Genomic DNA, 14,747 nt, shown 5'->3' with positions numbered 1-14,747 from the left:
TCAGAATGCACTATTGCGGGCTAATTCTGCTGACTGCCAGCAGTTCGATTCTCACTGGCTCAAGGTTGACTCAGCCTTCCATCCTTCTAAAGTCGGTAAAATGAAGACCCTGATTGTCGGGGGCAATACATGACTCTGTAACCACTTAGAGAGGGCTGTAAAGCACTGGGAAGCCTATGTAAGGAATATAAGTCTAAGTGCTATTGCTATTTTATTTATTAAACAAATTTATTTAGTCACCCAACCCACTATGTGTTGTGACTACGAGGCTCCAACATTTACAAAATTTAAAAGGTCGACCATGTAATGAAACCATTAAAAAAAGCCATCCCATCTCCCATGGAAGTGACAATGTAATTAAATCAGCCACTTGGATAGCTAATGACCCTACAAATAATTCTGTACCCTCTTGCTTTCCCTTAAAAAAAAACTATGCTAAGCCTAATTTCCAATATTTGTGGCTTCTCTCTACCTGAACTTGGAAAGAAATTATCCTTTTAATTTTCAGAATTTATGGCCAGAGGGGAATGTATAAAAGGGGTTCAAAAGCTGCACCTGCCCCAGGTCTAAAATAGCGCATGCTTCTTGTAGCAGAGTAACTGTGTCAGTTCTTTGCTTCAGTGGAAGTGCGCTGGCCGTGGTATATTGAGTTTGCTACAAAGACCCTGGTTTCAAAATTAACTTGGAAACTGTATTGAAGAGAAATTTATATTTCCATCCATTTGCCAAGAGTACATTTTCAGTATATTTTCATCAGCTTTATATGAAGAAAAAAAAACCCCTCGCTTCTTCCTACTGCTTTGTGGTAAATCTGAGGGAAGTCAGAAAATAGCAAAGGCTTCCCTAAAAGAATTGCCAGCAGCGGAAGATTAAAAATTTGTGAATTAACAGGAAAAGCATCTGCTGTGTTATTATCAAGCTATGGCAATCCCTCCCTCCCTTTCTGTTTCCCTTGAAAAGACTAGCATTAAAATGTTGGTTTGGGGGGGGGGGGGAAACGGTTCCTACTTCAGTTCTAGCTCTGGTAGTGTGATTGCATTATACTCTGAGAAACGGAAGGGAAGGTGATCTTTAAGGAGGAAAGTGCGAAGAAAAATCAATAGTTACCTTCTACCAGAGAGGAATGAAGACGGGAATCTACACTAAGTGTTACATAACCATTTTAATCATCAACCATTTGTATATATGATTTCAGCGGCAGAATGCAAGCTATACTGCAAAAGGGGGGGGCTTTGCCTACATTAATTTTCTCTCTGGAAGAAAAGTCTGTTTCCCTCTCCTCTCCCTCAAGCTCCCCCCCCCCAAGAAGCACGCTCCATAACAATAGTTCAAAGGAAAGCTCCATTCTGCAGTTGCAGTGATTGTTCTGTCAGCTGACCTCTGCAGAAGGGAATTGCTAACTGCTGCCAAGCTCCTTAGCTGACAAATGAATGATCACAGCTCCATCTATTTTCACTATGGCTGCCTCCTAGCCCAGGTGCTCAGACAAGAGAGCCCCGGTGTGACATCTCAGATCAAGATGAATTGGCGCAAACTCCTGATCCAAGATTGTTTTATACCATTTAATTTAGTTTCTTCCCCTGCTCGGATGAGCACAGCTCTGGTTATGGATTTCTATTCTAATGTACTGAAGCAGGCACTGAAAGAAGCCAATGAAGCAGATGCTGGAGCTGGAGACTGCAGGGATACTGATCAATAGAGGAGGCTTTGACCCCAGCAGCTCAGCCTCTGCAATGGTCACTGTGGAAAGAAAAGAAAAAAAAAGGGGGGGGAGAGCCCCACACTTGGGCTGCTTCCAGAAGGAAATTAAACAACGGGAGACTCTTGGCAAACTCCCATCCCCTTCAAAAACAGAAAGCAAAACTCTTGCTGATCTTCCTTTTGTTTGACTCAAGCCACCTCCAGTTAACCCTTAGGAGACAATATTGCCCAGATATTCCACTGTGTCCAGAAATCAGACGCCAAAATCAGCTTGCCAATACTATTTTCACCACCCTAAGAAAGAAGTTACTATTTTTTTTTAAATCAACTATGGATCTTTTTCCAACATACAAAGCTTACAATCTTATTTTTTTTAATTAGATTTACATCGCCACCCATCCCGCAAAATGGGACTCTGGGTGGTGTTCAAACATATTAACAATTAAAAACTGTAAAACAGATGAATGTAAAGACGGTGATGTGCTTACAAAAATGATCACGTTGCTGTCAAAGGCTTGCGGTTTGTTTTAATGAGCTATTTACTTTTCAGATTAGCACTAATCAAGCCCAATACATGAACCACCCTTTACAAGGCACTTTGTAGTTTATTTATTTGGATTTATATCATGTCCTTCCACCCTCAAGTTTTCAGGACGGTTTCAAAATTAAAATAATATTAAAGCATTACATTATTACTAAAATATAAACATCCCAATGATTCTGGAAACATTTAAAGTCAGCTAGTGAACTACTCATGTTTTGGGGAATGTCAGGGTCTTTAGAGTTTTCCAAAAGTCCAAGAGGAGGGGAGCTTTCTCACAGAAATTGGAAATTAATTTTTTTTAAAAATCTGCTATTGATGGATATATAAATTTGTACAGCCAGGGCCATCAAAATGCCTTCCCCAGCAGCTCTCTGGCTGCCATGTGATTATTACTGGGACAGAAATCCAGGTTTAAAGCTATGTAGGACTCTGTAAGAAGCAGCACCAGCATTTTAAAGTGGACTGGGTATATCCTGAGCACCAACAGACTAAAAGAGCAGCGGTAATGTTGCACCTCTTCCAACCCACATACTATATTGTTTTTATTTTTAAAACAAAAGGGAAATAAAAACACACAGCACACAGAAAACAATTTCTTCCTCCAAATAACGAAAGTAGAGAAAAAAAAGGAAATCCTTAAGAAAACAGAATATAGATATAAATGACAAAAGATATGTAAAACTGGTTAAGCTATCTTCATAAATGACTTAGATGAAGGAATAGAAGGGGAACTCATCAAATTTGTAGATGACACTAAACTGGCAGGAACAGCGAACCCCCAAGAAGACAAGCTCAGGATCCAAAAAGATCTTGACAAACTTGAACAATGGACCTTACTCAACAAAATGAACTTTAATGTGGAGAAAAGCAAAGTTTTATATTTAGGCAGGAAAAATCAAAGTTATAAGTACAGATTTGGCGAGACCTGGCTCAAAAACAGTAACGGTGAGAGGGACCTTGGAGTCCTAGTGGATGATCACTTGACTATGAGCCAGCAGTGTGCAGCAACCGCAGCCAAAAAAGCTAATACAATCCTGGGTTGTATAAACAGAGGTATAGAATCAAGATCACGTGAAGTATTAGTACCACTTTATAAAATCCTAGTAAGACCACATCTGAAATACAGCAACCAGTTTTGGTCACCATACTATAAAAAAGATATTGAGACTTTGGAAAAAATTCAGAGAAGAGCAATTAAGATGATCAAAGGCCTGGAGACTAAAACATATGAAGAACATTTGCAGAACTTGGCTTTGGCTAGTCTAAAGAGAAGAAAAAATAGGGAAGACATGATAGAAGTATTCCAGTATTTGAGAGGTTGCCACAAAGCAGAGGGGGTCAAATTATTCTCCAAACCACCAGAGGGCTGGACAAGAAACAATATTTGGAAACTGATCAAAGAGAGAAGCAACCTGGAATTAAGGAGAAACTTGCTAACAGGAAGTGAGGACAATTAACCAGTGGAACAGCTTGCCTTCAGAAATTGTGGGTGCTCCATCATTGGAGGTTTTTAAGAAGAGACTAGACAGTCACTTGTCTGAGATGGTATAGGTTCTCCTGTTTGAGCAGGGGGTTGGACTAGAAGACCTCCATGGTCTCTTCCAGCTCTATTCTATTCTAAAGTTTTTAAATGACAAATTACACCTTGCTCACATGGAATCATAATGATCAATCTCTCCATTAGAATGACAGATGGACAGTTCAAAGACTGAGAGCAAATACCTTTCTGAAATCTAGAATGTTAAGTCTAGAGTAATCATTTCTGTCCTAAAGGCCCATATACCATTCTGGCCATACTGTTCTAAACTAGTTGTTTATCTCCAAATGGTCTTCAAGAGTAGCCCCATACAGCAATGCATTACAGTAATCCAATCCAAAGATTACCGGAGCATGCACTGCCAAGATCAGGCTATCTTTAACTAAAAATGGTTTTTAAAAAACCTTCTTGGAACTGCTCAAAGGACTGTGTTGTAAACAGGAGATAGAGGGTGTCGTATCCCCCCCCTCTGTTGAAAGAGGGTTGTTCAGTTTTAATGTAGATGTTCTCTTTGACCCCTCTTTCAAACTAGTGATCCTCCGTCCAGAATCTGGACTTCTCTGTTCCAAGAAGATTCCATACCCATTTGCACTCTGATTCAGGTGACCCCGTGGGCAGGATAAATATCCAAGTGGCCTCAATGACTCTCAGAGTGCTAATAATCAGATTACTGTAAGGAATATAAATCCTTCTATTCCTCTCCATCATTCAGTTAGAACTGAAAAAGCTTCTTGGTTGAGCAGCGGAACATCTTCAAGAAAAAAAAAACAAAGAAAGTCTAGTTGCCTTTTGAAAAGCACCTTTGGGCCAAGTTGACTCATCAATTGATGCTATGCATAAGTGCTGCATAGAGGCACAAGTGTCACAGGCATCCATGAACAGCTCTGATTCTGTATCTGGTTCATAAGGGGACTACCACCCATATGGCACTGGTTTAATCCCAGTTCCAGATATCACAGAGAGCATCTTCTTGGGATTCAGCCTAAGCCCTCATCTAGTTTGTCACAGCCTGTAAGCACTAATCCAGTAGTTTGACTGCCTCTTCTGATTTGGGTGAAAAGGAAAAAACAAACTTGGCCATTTCCTGTATTTGATAACACATCATGCCAAACCTCCAGATGTTCTCTTACTAGCAGCTTCAAAAAGATATTAATCAGCGTCAGAGACCAGAGTGAACCTTGTGGAACTTCAAAGACTGCCAGGGTGGCTGAACAAAAGTTTCCCAGTAGTGTAGGTAAGCATAAAACCACAGTGCCCATCATAAAGTCAACCCAATAAGATACCTCATCCACAATATCAGAAACTGCTGAAAGATCGAGAAGATCAATGGGTTAGCATTCTTCCTACAGTACATCTTCTCTGAACTGATCTTTCTCTGTGTTTCAGATGCCAACTACACCATTTTTTATAATTATAGGGAAAAAGTAATATCTCCCAGATCTGTTTTAATTTTGGCATCAAGAGTGATATGGGTTTGAGCAACTTTGACTATAAAAGCATCATAAATTCATTGCATTGCTTCTCTGAGTTGGGACCCAACCAGTCTGTCACATTGACAGCCAGATTTCTAACCATTCAGAAAGGTTCTGATTCAAACAACACAGATAACACAGGTTAATCCCCAACAGCCTGTGTCTGTCTTCAACAGTAAAGGGACACAGGGCAGAAAACATCCTGCAGCCAAGAAGGCTCCACATACATTTCCACTACTCAGGTGACTCTGAGGACATAGATAAACCTCCAAATGGCCTCAATGACTAAAAGAATACAAATGATCAGATGTCTGCAAGGAATATAAATCCTTCCATTTCCCACCATCCAGTCAGAGATGAAGAAGCTTCTTGGATGAGAAGTGAAACATCTTCAAAGAAAAATGAGAAAGTCCAGTTGCCTCCTGAAAAAGCACCGTTGGGACAACCATGACCTGGATGACTGAGAATCTCCATAGACCAGGGGTGTCAAACATGACGTGTTGTGACGTATTGTGACTTTTTTTCCATTGCTGGCAATGGGGTGGGTGCGGTTTTGGCATGACACATCTGGCCCATGACACATCTGGTTTGACACCCCTGCCATAGACACTTAGTCTCAATAATTACAAAAAATGGTGTAGTTAGCATCTGAAACACAGAGAAAGCTCCAAGATTGTCATAAATACTGAAGTTGCCAAAAATCACAATCTTGGGATTCTCCACTACAAACAGGAGATCATCTCAACCAGCCCAGAGAAGATGTTGGACAATAGAATGGATAGCACACCCCTGCTCAAGCAATCACTTCCAGAATGTAATGTCTTGTTTTCTGGTAAGGAAAATGAAATCCTAACTTAATGTTTGTAACATTAACCCTTCATGGTCCTCCAAGCTATCTTATAGTCAATCTTCCACATTTGAAGAAGACACACTGTTGTGCAGTTTATTGGTGGACACAAAGGTGGCTCTTCAGTCCCAGCAGAAAGTGCAAAATCAAACACAATAGGAACTTTGGAAATCCATTGTTGTAATAATTGTGGATGCTATTCTGTGACACTGCTCATGGTTTTTCTATCAGTTTCTGGCAGTGCCTGTCTTCAAAGCTAATGGAGGTATCATAGCAAAGAGCTCATCAGTGGATTCCATCAGCAGCCACAGCTTCTAATTCCCTTGGTTGGATATCCCAGTGACATAGAATTTCCTTCACAATGTTTGCGTGGACAACCTGAGGTCTCTTGCCAGTCTCCAGACCATCATACAGCAGCTGGTGAGGTACAGATATTCCGATGACATGTCCCACCCACCTCTGGGTTCTTGATAATCAGAGTCTCAATGCTGGTGAACTTTGTATGATCCAAAACCTCCAGGGTAGAGACACTGCATGCTAACAAATGCCAAGGAGGGAATGGAGAGTGTACATGGGAAATTTCCCCAGTTTTTTGATGCATCATTGGCACAAAGGACCAGGACTCATCTGTATAGGAGAGAAGGAATAACCACAGTTCTGTAGGCTCTCAGCTTGTGGAGATACAGACTTTGTGACTACCTAGTGATTAAGGCACTTGGTTAGAAACTAGAAGCCTGTAAATTCAAGTCCCGCCTCAGCATAGAAATCCAACTGGGTGACTTTGGGCCGGTCACTCTCTCTCAGCTCAACCCGCCTCATAGGTTTGTTGTGGAAAAATTAAAAGAAAGAAGAAGCATTAAATATGTTCACTGCCTTGACTTGTTTATAAAAAAAAAAATAAAGGCAGGAGAGAAAGAGAGAGAGAGAGGAGGGGTGGGAGAGAGAGGGAGAGAAAGAAACACAAGCTTGGAAACAACCCTAAAGATAACATATCTCCTGTATATAGGAAGGATATTATAACATCTTTTTGCATATTTCCCCCATTCTATTAACCCTGAAATAATTTCAATATTATATTATTCTCTTTAAAGTGAGAAATATTTAGCCCTATAAAGACCAGCATGAAAAAATAAAAAGAATTAAGTCTAAATTTCAAAAATACTAATTAGTATCATGATATCTATAAACAGAATTTTGTTCACCTTGTTAAGAAAGATTTGTGTGTGAACATGCTATTAATGGTAATCCTTACCAAGAAATAAACCAACAGCCAAATGGAACATTTAAAAATGAAATAAAGTCTATAAAAGTTGTCCTCACTATAAGTTTCATTTGTCTCATGAAAATTTGGTATTTCCTCACCCTGATGTGTCTCCATTTAATCATGCTAAAGGGTGACACAGAGATCCATTTTCTTGACAAGACGGTTGATCACCCCATCACAGTGAGAAAATTAATAACCTCAAATAGCTGTATGTGAAAAATAGAGGCTACGCCAGGAAGTGGGAAGGTTCTTGCATTTAAGCTGTAGAGAAAGTACATTTTCTATGTGCAAAGTAAATGGAAGTGACAGATTTCTTCATATATATATTTTTTTGCCTTCTTAAAAAAAACAATTGTATGTTTTGGTTCCTTGTTTTCAAAGCATGCCTACTACTGAAAGAAAAGGGTAATTTCTTAGAGGAACGGGCTACAAAATTAGATGTGTATCCTTTGTTCATAAACTGTTTTAAAATAAAATGGAAAATAACCAAGTCTGGAAACAGTTAAAGCTGTTTAAAAGGCTATAAAATAATGAGTATTTCATGTGAAAAGTAATAGAAAAGCGATCAAAAGGTAAGGATAAATGTAACAGTTTAAAGCATTTTGCTAAATAACGTTAAATGTGTTAATTGGCTTTGCATAGTTGCAGTGTAAAATTAATTTTATCCTACCTTACAATAAAATGATTAAAAGGCATATTAAGTTTTACAGGCTTAACTGGAATGAAATCAATGCACCTGAAATGAGGGTAAAGGCTATTTTATGGGAGATGAACTGCTCCAGATATTTCACATCAGCTATTAGATATATAATGAGGTACTATCATTTTATTAGATATTAAAAACACAAAGTTATACATGCCAGACCAGTTATTACAGAAATACATTTTGTGAATCTAAGTAGGTAAGGTTTTTGGTTTCAGACCACAAGGCTTACTAGTTAAGTGACTAACTATTCAGCTTCAGTTCTGAAGAAACTGGCTTCTCATAACTGCTTTTGTTGTGGCAATACCTGTGGAGGTGACAGGACACATCTCAGCCTTGTTATCTGGGAGGAGTTTGAGCCAGTCACTCTTGAGAAAGTGAACAGGGGTTGTGAGGTCAGCCACCTGATTTTGGACCCATGCCCCTCCTGACTGTTTGAGCCTTCGGAAGGTGGCATGTCCAAGCAGTGATTAATACCTCTCTGCAAGAGGGGTGGTTCCACCTGCATCCCTCCTTCTTAAGAGGCCATTCTTGCACACAAGAATATTAGACAACTTTCCTCCAGTCTCCAATCTTCCCTTTTTGGGGAAGGCTGTTGGAGGGTGGTTGGCACATAGCTAGAAAGGGCCCTGGATGAAGCATATTATCTGGACTCTTTTCAGCCTGGGTGCAGTCTTGGACAGGGCCCTGGTTGCACTCGTTGATGAGCTCTGAAGGACTTGAGATGGAGGTGGTGCAGCCATTTTGGCCCTACTGGATCTCTCAATGTCTTTTGATACCATTGACCATGGTATCCTGGACTGGCTTCAAGGTTTGGGAATGGAAGGCATTGTGTTAAGATGGTTCTCTTTCTTCCTCCACAGCAGGTTTTAGTTGGTGTTGGTGGGAAGGAAGAAGTCAAGCCCTAGGCACCTGTGCCCCCCTTTGTCTCTTTTTTTTTGATATTTAAATGAAATTGTTGAGGGAGGTCATATGTCCATATGGAGTGCAGTATTATCAATATGCTGATGATACCTAATTATATATCTCTATCCCTACCTAGGCAGGTGATGCTGTGGCTAGCCCAGCTGTGTACTAGGAAGCTGTAAGGGTCTGGATGGGGAGGAATTAGCTTTGTCTCAACCCAGGCAAGACAGACTGGTTCTAGGTTATTGTCCCCCTGGATCCAGATGTTATTTCATCTCTGACTCTGAATGGGGATTGGGTTTGTCCATAATTTGGGAGTCCTAGGTTCACAGCTCTTGCTCGAGGATCAGGTAACAGTCATGGCTAGGCCTGTCTCTGCACAGATTTGTCTGGTGCACCAACTGTGCCTTTTCCTGGATTGGGAAGCCTTGTTCATGGTCACTTATGCCTTGGTACCTCTTATTTGGATTAATGCAATGAACTCTACATGGGGCTACCCTTGAAGACCACCTAGAAACTAGATCTGGTCCAGGATGTGGCAGTATGTGCAATTAAGGGTACCCCTAGGTACCCTTAACATAACATCTCTACTCTGTGAGCTGCATTGACTCTCAGATTCCCCTTCCGGGTGCAATTAAAGTGCTGGTTATTATTTTTAAAGTCCTCTATGGCAAGAGCCAGGTTACCTGCATGACCAACTCTCCCGAAGGACAGCTACAAATAATGCTAAGTATTATGGTTTCATTCTTCTTCTTCCCACCAAAAACAAAACAAAGGCAAATGAAAAAGAAAAACATGCAAAAATGAAACCAGTAATGTGGAAAATGATAAACTTCCTATCCTGGTTTCGTGTATGCGTTTTACTATGTTATAATGCCAAGATAGGATTTTAACGGTAAACAGATATAAACTGAATTCAATTCACATTTGATAGATATTTTATTGCAGTCATAACCTTACCTTGGGTCTCTAAGCCTATAAAAAGAGTGTCTCCTGTGTCATTCATTGAGCATATCAATGAAAGGGAAAAATGAAGTAGATTGCAAAAATGAGGTAAGTTAGCTAGACTTTGAAAGATTTCATCAATAAACATAGAAGGAAACACTGACATCGAAACAGAAAAAGCATTCTCTCCTATAAAGGGTATTTTATAATGTTTTAAAATATTCCCTGCAATCCATTTCTATATCCTCTGTGCATATCATCTGTATCTGTATCCAGCTATATCTCCACGTTCTAAGGATATTTTGGAACTATTATTCATATAGACTTAAATATTAAAGTTTTTGGTGATATTACCAGATATCTAGATGTCACTGTCAATGCTGCAGAAAAAATTGGCTAGAAGACTTCAACTCAGAAAAAATAAATGGAAGACAATATAAAGACAAATCTCAATCATTTACATGTCTATGGAGTTATTCAGGTCACGATTGTCCCAAAAGTGCTTTTCCAAAAGGCAACTGGACTTTCTTTGTTTTTGCTTGAAGATGTTTTGCTTCTTATCCAAGATGTTTCATCAGTTCTGACTGAATGATGGAGGAGAATAGAAGAATTTATATTCCTTGCAGTCTTCTGGTCATTAGCACTCTTTCTGAGTGTCGTTGAGGCCACTTGGAGAGCCTCAACGATTCTCAGAAACAGCGCTAACGACAAAATGACTGCAATGAATATAAATCCTTCCATTCTCTATCACTCAGTCAGAACTGAAGAAGCTTTTTGGATGAGAAGCGAAACCTCACCAGGCAAAAACAAAGAAAGTCCTTTTGAAAAAGCACCTCTGGGACTCAATCATTTGTTGTCATTCTTACGATAATGAGTGATAAAGGAATCATATAGAAGCTTGCTACACAAAACGAGCTTTATGAAAATGTAAACTGTTATTTTGGATCAGATTATTATGATTACATGTACAACTTCATCTGTATATACTTACAATCAAGCAATAAGTATTCCTAAATGAAATGATTAAAGGAGATATTGATATTTGTTCCATGCTGTATAGGTTGAAGGCTGTTTGATCTGTCTTCTTCCTATTCCTCACAAAAATGTAATGTTTTGATCTTTCAGAAAAAAAGCACATTCTATTTCCACTTTTAACACTGATGAACTGGGAAGTACCAATCCTAGATATTAGTTTAGCAGAGATTCAGTGCATTAAGTTTACATAAAGGCATTGCTATTTGCCTTTTAATTATTTATACAGATGTAACACCATCCACTGACCTGAACTATTGGAAGTTTACTGTCTTGTCATCTGTGAAGTGCTAAGATTCCTGTTATGCTACTTTTCGAGATAAAACTGCACTTCATCATTCACCGTGTTTACTTGATAAAGGCCACCATCCGTAGTTACAAAAATGTAACACGTATATCAGAATGTGTGAAATACATTATTTTGTGCGCATTTGTGTTTGCTTTCCTCTATTTTGTATCGTCTAGTCAATAAAGTTAAAGAAAAAACAACATCAATACACAAGATGTTCGTTCTTATACATAAGATCACTCTTTCCAGAATGTTTGGATGAAACTGATTTTATTTTAACATCTCATGTTGGTTTAATATGTTCAAGTTTCATACACTGCTTTGGTTCACAGTGCTACGCTCCAATTAGAAAACTATGTCTGGAAGGAAATATAATTTTCAGTTCTTCTTAGTTCTATGGATGGAATGTAGGAGAGATAATTTTGATTTTTTTTGATTGATGGACTGGTTGTTTGATTTAGATTTTTTTTTATTCCTGGCTTTATTAATTTTACAAGTAACTCAAGGTGGTGAACATAGCATTAATTCCTCCTCCTATTTTCTCCATGACAACAACCTTGGGAAGTGAGTTGGGCTGAGAGATGCGACTTTTTTCTTCCTGGATTTCTCTCTGCATTCTGTTTTTTGAAGGACTCAGCAGCAAAAAACGACAACAGGAAAGTAGAATAATAATAATAGTAGCAGTAGTAAAGTTGGAAGGGACCTTGGAGGTCATCTAGTCCAACCCCCTGCTCAGGCAGGAAACCCTATACCATTTCGGACAAACGGCTGTCCAGTCTCTTCTTGAAAACTTCCAATGTTGGAGCATTCACGCTTCTGGAGGCAGGCGGTTCCACTGGTTAATTGTTCTCACTATCAGGAAGTTTCTCCTTAGTTCTAGGTTGCTTCTCTCCTTGATTAGTTTCCACCCGTTTAACTTTGGTTAAACTTCACCAGCATCTTTTTCCACATAATCCTTTCATTTTCATTTCATTCACTTTTGGTGAATAGTTAAGACAAGGACGATGCTTTAAAACAAGTACATTTTTATTTTATTTTTTCAAATAGCCACAATGTTTTCAGAGTGGTTTGCAGTAACCGTATGTTTTAAAGGCACTGCTTTTTCTGCTGCAAAGTTGATCCTACTCTAAGCCAATAGCATATTTAAATCCTCACCAATTAAATCAATACAGCAGCGCTCTCTTCAAGGTGAGACCAAATAAACCTGTCTGAAGCCCTGAGAAATAGACTTTGCAGTATATTTTGAGTGCTAAGTGCCTTTCAGTCCAGAGATCTGCCATTAAATAATCATTAGCCATCATTCATTCTTCCTAAAAAGCTTAACATCTCAACTTGTCCAGCATCCACTAAAGTATTAGTATAGACTACAAAGTATTCATTAGCTTGTAGGTATGTGAATACACTTCACCTTAAAAATGTACTGCACACAATGCTTTGCATACCAATGTTCCTCACCTTATTGCTTTTCAGAGGTTTTTTTTAATTTGCTTCCCTTACAGCAGAGGTCCCCAGCCTTTGGGGTACCAGGGACCGGTGGAGAGAAGTTTTTCTGCAGACTGGAGGGTGTGTGGTTTTGTGTGCTGCCTGCATCCTGTGGATGGGGCTTTGCTTATTTGTGCGGACCGGTTGCTGGCATGCTGCGACCCAGTATTGGGCTACAGACTGGTGGTTGGGGACCTCTGCCTTACAGGGAAGGATTAAAAGGGGTGGCAAGCTTTTTTAAATGAAGTTTCCTGTACCAGCAGCCTTGTAAAGATATAATACTGCAAATTATTTTGTTTTTTAAAAAAACATTGTTTGCCCATATATTTATGGATTGCTGTTTGGTTACAATCTTATGTAGCTGGAGGAGCTTTGATCCTTTGCTAATTCCAGTTTTTGTTAAACTTTCAGAAAACAAATGGGTACTACAATTAAATAAAATATATCCACAGTATTTTAAAGAGAGTCACCTATGCAATATCTTTCTTGATACTGGAGCACACTTTTAAACCTCTAAAAATTGCACAAAAATAATCCAGGCATTTCCTATCACTAATGTCAATGTACTGTACTGAGACATTATTATAAAAGTGTGTGTGTCTGTGTATCTGTCTGTTTGTCTATATGCGTATATATGAATAATACTATATTGATGCAGGCCTTGGGTTTTCTATTTATGTTGCATAGTTATGTTGCATAGTTATTATCACTTTCATAGGCTGAATTCTATAAATTATTTACTGATCAGAGGAAACATAATTTTATCATGTGTGAAACTGTAAGCTAATTACAATAGTTTTGGATGTATAAGTGCAACCAGCTTGTTAAGTAACAGCCTCTCACCAAAATGCACAATGACGATTAATGAAAACTGATCAATAGTATTTATATCAATATAAATAATAGTAATTGAAACATAGTATTTTATGATCTGATATCTTCTTTAAAAATAGGAATAGGAATAAACTGTAAACCAGCAAACACTGAGAGACAGTGAAACAGTATGAAAAACAAAATGTAATTCAGATTAAAGAAAAATGCAATTCTATCTATCCTTTCCACACAAGATTGCTTGGGATCCATTTTATATGAACTATTTCACAGTGTTCTTATTGTATTTTAAGGAAATGATTATCTTCAACCATTTTAGGTTTCTTCTTCTACAGTACTATATAGTGAAATACTTCCTGCATAGCAGAAGCAGGAAAACCTGCCCTTGTTAAGAGAAGGATGTGTATGAAATTGAATTAAGGATAAAGCTGTACATTATTAATATTTGTATTACATTTAAAGAAACATAATGACATCGGCACCACAGTTATGCCACAACAGAATCTATCACTTAATTAACAACACAAGAGACAGGATACGAGCCAAATGAGTAGCTTTATAAGAAAAACTGAATTGCATTTTTTACTATGAACCTGCATATAATTCATATTCTTAAACCTGCCTTTTTATTTATTGTTCTTCTGTATATGGGCTATAGTTAATCTAGCAAAATAGAGAATCAACATTTTGAAAATGCACCATCCTCTACATATGAAAATATTATTTTCAAATGACACCAGCTCTTAAAAGATATGCTAAATTGAAAAAAGGGAAAAGAGATCAATAAAAGCAATTCATCCTAGAGTATCAAACTGCACTACACAGTGGTAAAACCTCAATAAAGCCAGTATTCTGATTTTTACATTCTGAAGCATGATTACTATTTTATTGAAAAGTATAAGAGTAACAAACTATTTTAAATTGCAATCATTTTGAAACTGAGTTGCAACTTATCCTGATTCTTTATGAACAGACCAGATTCTTATTGAAAATCAATGAGAAGGCAGGTAAAATTAGATAGCCATGATTTGCCAGAAAATCAATAAGAGATTGAGCAATATCAAAAAAATAAAAATGGAGTGTCTCACAGACACTGGGAAAAGAGTGTCCATAAAGAAAATGTTAATTTTTAACAAATGAAGTTATCTTAAATACCACAAAACATCAAAGGTCATATAAAAATTAAGTTTAATT

At 38.2% G+C, this 14,747-nt stretch overlaps 1 protein-coding gene across 2 annotated transcripts in view; it reads right to left on the bottom strand.

Moving 5' to 3' along the window:
- Positions 1–14,747, bottom strand: part of WDR7 (WD repeat domain 7) — a 206,132-nt gene that overhangs the window by 86,717 nt on the left and 104,668 nt on the right. The gene's annotated exons all lie outside the window — the stretch shown is intronic.

This window comes from Crotalus tigris, unplaced genomic scaffold, assembly GCF_016545835.1.
Source record: "Crotalus tigris isolate CLP2741 ecotype Arizona unplaced genomic scaffold, ASM1654583v1 scf7180000023830.6690815, whole genome shotgun sequence".
In the NCBI taxonomy this organism is placed as follows: domain Eukaryota; kingdom Metazoa; phylum Chordata; class Lepidosauria; order Squamata; family Viperidae; genus Crotalus; species Crotalus tigris.
Note: the sequence above shows the minus strand (reverse complement) of the source record. Positions and strands in the feature narration are given on the sequence as shown.